We start from the raw sequence: 12,460 nt of genomic DNA on the forward strand, positions 1-12,460 counted from the left end.
TCACAGTGGAATCCCCCACGTGACCCCATTCTTAGAACACCCCTCCTCCAGCCGAGCCCACACCAGGAACAAAATAAGATCAGGACCTCTTTGCAAACTATTCACCACTTCTGACGCTGGTTCTGCCCAGCCCAGCTCCCCTGTGCTCCCCTGCTCCGCTGGTCAGATCCTTCCTATCCAAACTCCTAGGGTTTCCCATAGGTGTTCTTGGCTGCCAAGCATATTGTGTCAGACAGACTGACCACAAGAAGGATGTGATACACATACGGACTGAGAGGGTTCACATCCCTCTCTCAGAAATGGATATAAAAGTAGACAAAACATCAGTAAGCTGTAGAAGGCTTTAATCACAAATCTTCTTTCTCTATCATGCATCTAGCATATCTTTGTATCTAACAACTACAGAAGACAGTAATTTTAAGCAAACAATACATTTGTAAGAAGTTGCCCTTTTGATTTTGTCAGTAATGCTGAATAATGCAGAGGAATGAAATCATATAGCTTTGTTCAGATTCTATAATTGTGCTAGAGGTCTCTGAGAAATGGCGGACTAGAAATTCCTATGTGACTAGAAATAGGGCAGTGTCTTCGTGAAAAAATATGAATGTGAGAAACATTCAAACAAAAAACAGACAATATTTGACCTCAATGTTATGATCATAGTAATCTGGGAATAAAATGACTCCCTCTGGCCTGGGAATTGGACCTTGTACGACAAGATTATATGATCTGAAATCATTCCTAATTAAGTTAGATATTTTAACATTTGAAATAAGGGTGCAAAAACATTTATCTATGTCATTCTACAGTCTATTAGCTTGAGCTTTAACTTTTTAAAAAAGGTTTCTTATTTTCATCTAATTGAAAGATGGGGCATGGGGGAGGGAGAGAGAGAGAGCAAGAGAGAGAGTCACCCACCTGATGGTTCCTTCTCCAAATGTCCACAACAGCCAGGACTGGGTCATGACAAAACCAGGAGCCCAGCACTTAAACTATCATCTGCTATCTCCCAGGATGCATAAATAGGAAGCTGGATCAGAAGTGGATTTGGGATGCAGTTGTCCCCAGTGGCAGTGTAAACCACTGTGCCACAATGCTCAGCTCAGGCTTTAAATTTTGAACCCAAATTGGGGTGAAAGGCAAGTTAACTCTTATAAATGACCTCCCAGTGATCTCCAAAGGGATGTGTGCATTTTAGAAGAGAAAGTTCAGTCTCTTTTCTTGGGTATTGGGTAACACTAGCCAGAGCAGTGAACACACCAGGAGTGATGGGTGAGGATCACCTACCAGATGCACAGGGGGCCAGGGAACCAGGTATCAGGGTAAAACCCTGGTGGAGACCATTCCTGGGCCCTGCCCTAAACTGACCTTCCCCAAGACCTTTTTCTGTCTGACTGCAGTGCCCCCCAACTCATCAGGCTATGGCTGATTGAAATCATTGCTTTCATTCTGATCACAAATTTTTCTTATGTGATTATATTACAAACAGAAAACCTCTGTCACTGATATAAGGAGAAAGTAAAGGGTTTAGCAAAAATATAAAGAAACCATATATTTCTTCTTATGCTTATTTATTCATTTTTATTTATTTGAAAGGTAGAGCAATAGAGCTCTTCCATATGCCAATTCACTCCCCAAATGCTCCCCAAATGTCCTTACAGCTAGGGCTGGGCCAGGCCGGAGCTGAGAGCCAGAACTCCATGTGGCTGACCACGTGGGTGGCAGGGATGCAATACATCATCTGCTGCCTCCAAGGCACATTAGCAGGAAGGAGAAGCAGAGACGGGACTCAAACCAGGCACTGCAATGCAGGATGTGGGCTTCCCAAGCAGGGGCTCAACCTGCTGCACCACAATGCCTACTGCAATTTGTTTCCTTTCTTTTTAAGATTTATTTATTTATTTGAAAGTTAGAGTTACACAGAGAGAGAAGAGGCAGAGGGAGGGAGGGAGAGAGGGAGGGAGGGAGGGGAGAGGTCTTCCATCCTCTGGTTTATTCCCCAATTGGCTGCAATGACTGGAACTGTGCTGATCTAAAGCCAGGAGCCAGGAGCTTCTTCCAGGTCTCCCACGCAGGTGCAGGGGCCAAAGACTTGGGCCATCTTGTACTGCTTTCCCAGGCCATAGCAGAGAGCTGGATCAGAAGTGGAACAGCCAGGACTCAAACCGGCACTCATATGGGATGCTGGCATGGCAGGCTGTGGCTTTACCCGCTATGCCATAGCACTGGCCCCCATTTTCTGTTTTTTAACCTGCCTACATGCAAGTTCAATCTAGTACCTATGTTTATAATCAGCTAAATCCCAAATAAAAATTTCAGCAAAGAATAGGATGTTATTATTATTAAAAAATATCCAAATTGGTTTAAAAACTTGATATTTCCTTAAACTAACAATGGGATTGGTATATAAGGATGATTGGGTCAATTTATAACTTTTATTAAAAATATCTGAAACATTGGGGCCGAGCATTGTGGTACAACATGATGAGCCTGTAACTGCGATGCCAGCATCCTCTATGAGTGACAGTTCAAGTCCCAGCTGCTCCACTTCTAATCCAGCTCTCTGTTAACACACCTAGGAAAGCAGTGGAAGGTGACCCATGTATTTGGGCCCCTGCCACCCATGTGGAAGACCTGGATGGAGTCCCAGGCTCCTGACTTCAGCCTGTCACAGCCCCTGCTGCCCATTGCAGCCATTTGGGGAGGGTACCAGTGAGTAGAATATCTCTCTCTTTCTCTGTCTTTCCCTCTCTGTGTAACTCTGCCTTTCAAATGAAAGGTTTTTTTGGCCGGCACTGCAGCTCAATAGGCTAATCCTCTGCCTGCGGCGCCGGCACACCGGGTTCTAGTCCCGGTCAGGGCGCCGGATTCTGTCCCAGTTGCCCCTCTTCCAGGCCAGCTCTCTGCTGTGGCCCGGGAGTGTAGTGGAGGATAGCCCAGGTCCTTAGGCCCTGCACCCCATGAGAGACCAGGAGAAGCACCTGGCTCCTGGATTCGAATCGGCGCAGCACGCTGGTCGTAGCAGCCACTTGGGGGGGTGAACCAAGGAAAAAGGAAGACCTTTCTCTCTGTCTCTCTCTAATTCTGCCTGTCAAATAAATAAATAAATAAATAAATAAAAAGAGTTTTTTTTAACTCTGAAACATGTAAATAAATCAAAATATTAATAGCAAATGAATCTAAGACTTATTATATGAGACTATTTCATAAAATATGTGGAAGGTGGAATTGAAAGATTATTTTGTTGCAAAAAATCTTTGAAATCCATGCATATGTAGAATTTTCACTAAATTCATGGAAATGTGTTATGAAAAAACTTCATAGATGAAAATTTTTTTGCAATGAAATAAATTTTTCTTTTTCTAAAATTTTTTATTTCTGTTACAGTTTTTTTTTTTTTTTTTGACAGGCAGAGTTAGACAGTAAGAGAGAGAGAGAGACAGAGAGAAAGGTCTTCCTTTTTCTGTTGGTTCACCCCCCAAGTGGCCGCTACGGCTGGCGTGTTGCGGCCAGCGTGCTGCGCTGATCTGAAGCCAGGAGCCAGATGCTTTCTCCTGGTCTCCCATGAGGTTGCAGGGCCCAAGGACCTGGGCCATCCTCCATTGCACGGTTTTTTTGTTTGTTTGTTTGGTTTTTTTTAGGAGAGAAAGGTCTTCCATCTGCTGGTTCACTCCCCAAGTGGCCATAAGGGCCCGCAGCTGTGCTGATCCAAAGCCAGGAACCAGGAGCTTCTTCCAGGTCTCCACTGCAGATGCAGGGGCCCAAGTGTCTAGGCCATCTTCTACTGCTTTCCCAGGCCATAGCAGAGAGCTAGATTGGAATAGAGCAGCCGGAACTCAAACTGGTGCCCTTATGTGATGCCAGCACTGCAGGTGGCAGCTTTACCTGCTACACCACAGCGCTGGCTCCTCTTATGTTTCAAAACACATATTATGTTGTGTCATGTCCAATCAATGTATATGTATATAATTCTATTCCCTGAAACATTTAATATTTCTTTATTGTGAAAAATCCAGAATCCTGTCTTCTAGTTCTTTTCTTACCAGAGAAATCTACAGTACATTAACATTATCTGTAGTCATCTTACTATGCAGTAGAACTCAAGAATTCCTACTCCTGTCTAGCTATAACTCAGCACCTATTAGTCAACCCTTCCACATCTCTCCTTCTCTGCTTCCGTCCCCACATCTGGTAACCACCATGTAGTCTTAGTATATGTGCTGCCAAAGCAAGCACCACCATATAGTCTTAACTTCTATGAGATCACCATATTTTTAGCCTCCACACAAGTGAGATCATGTGATACTTGACTTTCTGTGTTTGGCTTATTTCACTTAACATAATGAGCCCAGTTCCACCCATGTGGCCACAAGTGACAGAATTTTGTCCCTTTTATTGCTGAGTAGTATTCCATTGTATATATGCACCACACTTGCTTTATCCATTAATCAGTTGATGGACATTTAGATTGTTTCCATTTATTTTGTGAATCGTGCAGCAATAAATACAGGATTGCAAATTTCTCTGGCAGACTGATTTCATTTTCTTTGTATATATACCCATTAGTGGGACTCCTAGAGCACATGGTAAATTTACTTTCAGTTTTAAGAGGAACCACCATATTGTTTTTCACAGTGGCTGTACAAGTGCAAGGTTCCCTTTTCTCCACGTCCTCACCAATACTTGTCATCTTTTATCTTTTTGATAGTAGCCAGTCCTACAGGAGTGAAGTGCTATCATAACGTAGTTTTTTTGTTTTTTGTTTTTTTTTGTTTTTGTTTTTGTTTTTGTTTTTGACAGGCAGAGTGGACAATGAGAGAGAGAGACAGAGAGAAAGGTCTTCCTTTGCCGTTGGTTCACCCTCCAATGGCACGCTGCAGCCGGCGCACGGCACTGATCCGAATCCAGGAGTCAGGTGCTTCTCCTGGTCTCCCATGCGGGAGCAGGGCCCAAGCACTTGGGCCATCCTCCACTGCACTCCCTAGCCACAGCAGAGAGCTGGACTGGAAGAGGGGCAACTGGGACAGAATCCAGCACCCCAACTGGGACTAGAACCTGGGGTGCCGGCGCCGCAGGCGGAGGATTAGCCTATTGAGCCGCGGCACTGGCCCACAATGTAGTTTTGATTTGTGTTTTCCTGATGATTAGTGATGTTCAGCATTTTTGTACAGACCTGTTGATCTTTTTTTTTATTTTTTATTTATATAAGGTGAACAAATTTCACATATTTCATATATACATATTTAAGAGTATAATGATACTTCACTCCTAACCTCTCTCCCACCCATACCTCCACCCTCCCTCTTCCTTCCTATTTTTAATTTTTACAATGACATGCTTTTATTTTTTATTTTATAATCATAAGCTTACCCCTCGACTAAATACAGAATTCAGCAAGTATTAAGTAGAAAACCACTGTTCCTCAAGAATATAGACAAGAGCGGTAAACAATAATCAACTTTCAAAAGGTCAATTTCATTCTTATATATTATATTGTTTTGTACTAAGCTCTGTTGATCATTTGTATGCCTTCCTTTGAGAAATTTCTATTTAGATCTATTGCCTATTTTTAAAAACTGGATTTTTTTAAGTCATTTGATTTCTTTATATAACCAAGTTATAAACCCCTTAAGACATGTATAAGTTGGAACTATTTTCTCCCATTCTGTCAGTTGTGTCACCTCTCTGTTGCTTGTTCCCTTTGCATCGCATTAACTCTTTAGTTTTATGATATCACATTTTTCACTTTTGTTTCCCGAGCTCTTGGGATCTGAACCAAAAAATAATCCTGCCATCCCAATGTCTCTATGTTTTCTTCCAGGGTTTTAAAGTTTCAAGATTTGCATTTAGGTCTTTAGTTTTTGAGTCAATTTCTATATTTGGTAAGATATACAGGCCTAGTTTGATTCATCTGCATGTGGATCTCCAATTTTCCGAGCACCATTTCTTGAAAAGACTGTGTTTTACCCAATGCTTGTCCTTAGTAATTTGCCAAAAAAGAAGTTGCCTGTAGATATGTGAGTTTACTTCTGAAGTCTCTTCTGTCCTGTTGGTCTGTGGATTTATTTTTATGCCAGTACCACACTGTTTTAACTACTATAGCTTTTTAATACATTTTTTCTTTTTTCTGTTGGTTTAATGTATTTTAAAGTCCAGTAGTTAATTCCCCCTGCTTTGTTCTTTTTGCTAAGCATTGCTTTGGTTATTTGGGGTCTTCAGTGGTTCCAAACAATTTTTTTAATGTTTATTTATTTTCATTTACTTAAAAGGCAGAGCCTATACATATTTTAGTAGTGTTTTTTCTGTTTCTGTGAAAAATGTTATTGGTATTTTGAGAGCAGTTACATTGAATCTGTAAATCAGTTTGGCTAGTGTGGCCGTTTTAACAATGTTGGTTCTTCCAATCCATGAACTTGACTTGTTTTTCCATTTCTTTATGTCTTCTTCAATTTCTTTCATCAATGATTTACAGTTTTCACTGTAGAGATCTTTCACCTCTTTAAGTTTACTCTTATGTGGTGTTTTACTTTATGTTTGGCAGCGATTGGAAATGAGATTTCTTTCTCAAATAAGCCGCTATTGATAGAAAACAGTGTTCCTGATTTTTTTGCATGTTGACTTTGTATCCTGCTACTTTACTGAATTTGTTTAACAACTTTTGGGTGAAGTCTTTGGGGTTTTCTATCTATAACTTCATGTCACCTATAAACACTGACAATTTGACTTCCCCCTTTCCAATTTGGATGCTATTTATTTCTTTTCCTTGCCCAACTGTCCTGGCTGGGAATTTCATACTATAATGAGTATAAATGATAAAAGTGAGCTCCCTTACCTTATTCCAGATCTGAGAGGGAAAAGCTTTCAGATTTTCCTATCTAGAATGATGTCAACTCTTGGTTGTTATATATGGCCTATGTTACATCGAGTTTCCTTTATTTCTTTATTTAAAAGGCAGAGCAAGTGACAGAGAGAGAGAGAGAGAGAGAGAGAGAGAGAGAGAATCTTCTATTGTGTGTGTTCACTCCCCAAATGGTTGCAATGGCCAGGGCAGGCTAAGGCCAGGAGCCTGGAACGCCATCTAGGTCTCCCATGTGAGCTGTAGGGGACCAAGTACTTGGGCCGTCATCCACTACTTTCCCAGGTGCATCAGTAGGAAACTGGATGGGAAGGAGAGCAGCCAGGCCTCAAAGTGGCAGCACTTCAACATGGGATATCAACATCACAGCTGCATCACAATTCTGGCCCCAAGGAACTTTCTTTCGATACCTAATTTGTTCAGATTTTTACATTAAGGGACATTGAATTTTATCAAATGCTTTTTCTGCATCTATTTTTTAAAGATATATTTTTATTTATTTGAAAGTCAGAGTTACAGAGAGAGAGACAGAGAGAGGTCATTCTTCCGTCTGCTAGTTCACGCCCCAGATGGCCTCAAAGGCTGGAGCTGCACTGATCCGAAGCCAGGAGCCAGGAGCTTCTTCCATGTCTCCTACATGGGTGCAGAGGCCCTAGGACTTGGGCCATCTTTGACTGCATTCCCAGACCATAGCAGAGAGCTGCATCAGAAGTGGAGCAGCCAGGACTCAAACTGGCACCCATATGGGATGCCGGCACTGTAGGCAGCAGCTTTATCCGCTACGCCACAGTGCCAGAACCCCCAACTCATATTTCTATTTTTGATGTTCCAATTTACCTCTTTCTATATTTTCTGTCTCTTAGAATTTTAATGTAGTTATTATTTTTCAATTGTTTTGGTTTTTAGTCATTATTCTAAAAATATGAATGGCTTATGCACCATGTTTACAAAGATACAACATTCAGAATTTGTGTAGTTACTCTCACCAGTGTTTTCTACCTTCTGATATTTTCCTCTTCTTTAGCATATCTTTCTTCCAGTTTGTTCATATTTCATTTTCCTCACTTTGTTTTCCATGCTTTCTTTTAATTCATTTGCTATTCTTATTATGGTAATTTGGTTTGTTTGTCTAGTATTTCATCAATCTCTATTTCTTTAGGTTCTGTATTCTAGGCAGAGGTTTAATGTGTTGCTTCAAGTGTTGGGGTGTGGGGAGCAACCCGGACTGGACTAAGTTACTGGAATTGAGACTTATTCTATGCATCTGCTCTCCCACAATATGGCGCTGGGAGAGGAGAAAACAGCTTCTACGCAGCTGCCTCTTGCCAACTTGAGTGATGACCTCCAGGAGCTGATCCTGCTCCTGATTGGAGGAGAGCAGCGTACTCGGCGTGTGGGCAGCCGAGTTGGGATTGGTGGAAGAGGACTATAAAGGAGGAGAGAGACAACATGCACCAGGAACATCTAGAGGGAACATCTATCTAAGAGGAACACCTGTGCAGCCCCCGAGAGAGCCGGCCGGCGGTGTGCCGCTCCCCTGAGGAAGTGGGGAAAGTGGCAGGGGGAACCGCCCTTCCACGGAGGTGGAAGGGACAGTAGGCAACTCGGGAAGAACCAGCAGCAAACCCGGGGAGGGCCGAGCAGACGAAAGAACAGCGCAGGGTCCTGTGTCGTTCCTCCACGAAGATGGGGAGCGACATTGGGGTTTTTTCCTGTGTATTTTTTAATTTGGGGGGCTATTTTGGCATTTGAAGAATTAGCCAACCCTCCCAGATGTTTCAGTCTGATCTCAAACAAAAGAACTCTCTCCAGCTGGGCCAGCTGAAGAGGCTGGCCTCTCAGTTCTTTCTGAGGCTGCATCCTTTCTGGACGATGTAATGGAATGGAAGGGGTTTGCAGGTTTCTACGCAGGGATTCTCCTGGTGTGTATGATACTGTGCCCTGTCTGGTTTTGTAGTAATCTGCAAAACTGGAGCTCTACCTACTGTGTGTCTTTGGTATTGCAATCTTGACCAGGTGTACTAAAATATAATAAATTACATTTAAGAGAAGGAGAGATGGAGAGAAAAAGCTCCCATCTGTTAGTTCACTCCTCAAATGCCTACAACAGTCCAAACTATGCCAGAGCTGAACCTCAGAGACAGGAATTTATTCCAGGTCTCCCACATGGGTGGCGAGAACCCAACTACTTGAGCCATCACAACTGCCTTCCAGGGTGTGCATTAGTAGGAAGCTGGAGTTAGATGCCAGAACCAGAAACTGAACCAGGAGCTCCAAAACAGAATGTGGGCATCTTGACCACTAGGTTAAATTCCCACTCTGGGTCATCTTTTTTATATAGACCCCCCACCTGGCATACCATTACTGTCAGTGGATTTAGCCAAGAAAGAAACTAGCCTCTTGGAAGGCCCCCCTAAAGGTTAGAACTTGCAGTTCATTCACATCCTTTTCCTCTCCAAGGAAGGGATGGGGGTTAGGAACTTCCTGTCTATCACACAGTGTTTCAGAAGGAGGAGGAACTCTGCTGAGAGAGCGGGGGAGGGAGATGAAGCCCTGAATTTTACTTCTGGGCTTTAATGTTATTGGATTCACACTCATCTGCAGAGCAGGAACCTCTCAGCCAGTTCTTAGATTTCTCACAGAGGCACATGGTTCCTGCCATTGCTAAATCCATGTCTCCTCGGGGTAGGAGGGCCTAGGAGTTCCTGTTTCATCATCTTGCCCTTAGTTGTGATTCTTCAGTAAGCTTGATTCTCAGTTTTAACCTTAAAATAGCTAAGATTTTACTGCAGTGCGGTTTTTTATATAATTCAGAAAGTTAACATTATGTACATGCCTCATTAAGAATGAAAACAATTGTACTGACTGACAGTTTCTTCCCAAAAATTGTGTTTAAAAACCCCACTACCACCAGCCACTTTGGGTTTTGCCTCTCTTGGAGCCCCCTCCTGGCCACTCTGCCAGGAGGTCCCTGACTTAAATAAATCTTGCTTTTAAATGAAAAAAAGAAAGAAAACAAATATAGGAAGAAAATATCAGTTGTTTAAGAAATTAGCCCTTAAGTATAGTCTACACTTCTTTATTGATATTAATAATTCCCATATAAGTAAAATAGTAGCTTTCTATCTCTGTACAAATATCTATAAATATGTGTACACACACAAGTACACAAAATTTGTATTTTTCCCCATTCCTTCTAAAAGATTTTGGATATTTTGAAGGATTTCCTATGGGAAATTCATGGATATACAAAATAAAAGGAAGATTTTCTATCCAGTACAAGTTTATAACATTTTTTCCTCAGTTATAAATTGACTCATAAATTCATAACTTAAAATCCATAAAGTTCAAAACTAGGAGTAGCCTTCTGGGCTCACATCTATGTCCGAGCACTCAGGTTTGAGTCTCCTGATTCCAGCTTCCTGCTGCTGCGCACCCTGGGAGGCAACAGATGAAGGCTCAAGTACTGGGTCCCTGACAGACACGAAAATGGAGACCCAGATTGAGTTCTTTCTTCCAGCTTCCTCTGGGCCCAACTGCAGCTGCTGCAGGCATTTGGGGAGTGAACCTAATGGCTAGAAGAGCTCTCTCTTTCTGTGACTCTGTATCTGTCATTCTTGCCTTTCAAAAAAAATAAATAACTTTATAAAGGACTTGTAGCTAAAATATACATAAGATACATAAAACCATCAGTCAGAAGACAGTAAATTGAGGGGTTGGTGCTGTGGTGCAGTAGGTTAATATTCTGCCTGCATCCCTGCAAGCAGATTGGAAGAGGTTCCAATCCAGCTCTCTGCTATGACCTGGGAAAGCAGAGGAAGATGGCCCAAAGTTCCCTGAACCCATGTAGGAGACCAGGAAAAAGCTCCTGGCTCCTGGCTTTGGATCAACTCAACTCCAACCATCCCAGCCAATTGGAGAATGAACCAGTGGATGAAAGACCTCTCTCTGCCTCTCCCTTCTCTCCCTCTCACTGTCTGTAACTCTACCTCCCAGATAAATAAATAAAATCTTAAAAAAAAATAAGAAAGAAGACAGGTAAATTGAAAACCAGATAAAAATCAGTTACTTCCCCAAAGAAGACATACAAACAGCCATTAAAAAGGCCAAAAAGAGTCAACATCATTTTCCACTAGAGAAGAGAAAACAGCACCAATGCGCAAGAGCCACTATAAGCTATTCAAAGGGATGAATTTCCAAAAAACTAATGATGTCAGTTTCTGGCCAGGATGCTAAGCAGCAAGGACTCCACTGCTTGCTGGAATCCAACATGGTACAGCCACTGAACAGGTTCTCACAAAGAAACACAGACAGGATACACCGTGACAATCATCTTCCTGCTATCTGTCCAAGTTTGAACACTATGTCCAGGTAAATACCAGCATGCAAATGTTTCCGTCAGCTTTATTCAAGAATGACTTGCCCCAAACAGAAAGGATTCAAGATGTCTTGTAAGACGTAAATGTAGGGAACCCAAGAGGCCGGGGACCTGCAGACTCAAATATTCAGCCAGACTGCATCTTGCCTTCACTGTGATTTGTGATTTGCATTGAGGCCAGCACAGCTCGGCTGTGGAGCTGGCGAGTCCCATGGTTCTGTGGCCAAAGCATGCTCTGGGAAAGGCAGGCCAGCGTGGTGCAGGCGGGGCCAGCTGGACACAGTGGCTCTGTCGGCGTAGCTGCGCCCTCTCATGGCGGCTGGCTGCCCAGAGAATCTTCAGCACGCTCCAGTTCCACACGCAGGAATCACCGAATGACATAGCTGACTGGCTGTAAGTTGGGCTGACCCTGCACACCACCGACTTCCTGTGGATCTACCTTACCCAACACAATATGTTTTACAAAGAAATGCACTGTCATAAGCAGGGAAATGCTGATTCATTAACTCCACAGAGTGGTTAGAACAGTTCCTCAGAATTATTCTGATGAATTGTAAATATGAGAGAAAGCTAGTATTGCCAAAAATAGACAAGCAATACCAATGATTCTACAGTTAAATGAATGAGTGAATGGATGAAAAATAGCATAATACATAGTAGTTACATAATAAAATATTTAGTAAAGTTCCAAATAACTAATGTAACTACCAACTTCTCCAGAGGATGATGCATAACTTCTCACTTGAGTGAGAGATACATAAATTGACATTATCCAAAGATCATACACAATGCACAGAGAAAAAAAATTGCAGTGGATAAGGCCAACAACCACTACCTCAGTCAGGTGGTCAAAGTCATCAACAGCAACAAAGTTATCTTGGGAGCACTTATAAAAGAACTTCAAAAGCTTCATGGAAAATGTCTTTTTTTAAAATTTGATACAAAATGATTTGAAATCCATGCAAAGTTTCTTTATAATACACACTTTTCATGAACTTTTTGAAGATTCCTTGTATGCATGGATTTCAATTTTTTTAAACTGAAATAAGTTTATTTTCTAATTCCATTTTCCACAAACTTTTGAAGTTCCTTGTACTTTTGGTATGAAATGTTGGCCGGCACCGTGGCTCAATAGGTTAATCCTCCGCCTGTGGCGCCAGCACACCGGGTTCTAGTCCCGGTCGGGGCGCCGGATTCTGTCCCGGTTGTTCCTCTTCCAGTCCAGC

Source organism: Oryctolagus cuniculus, chromosome 19, assembly GCF_051225735.1.
Source record: "Oryctolagus cuniculus isolate XC-2025 breed Fujian yellow rabbit chromosome 19, ASM5122573v1, whole genome shotgun sequence".
Lineage (NCBI taxonomy): Eukaryota > Metazoa > Chordata > Mammalia > Lagomorpha > Leporidae > Oryctolagus > Oryctolagus cuniculus.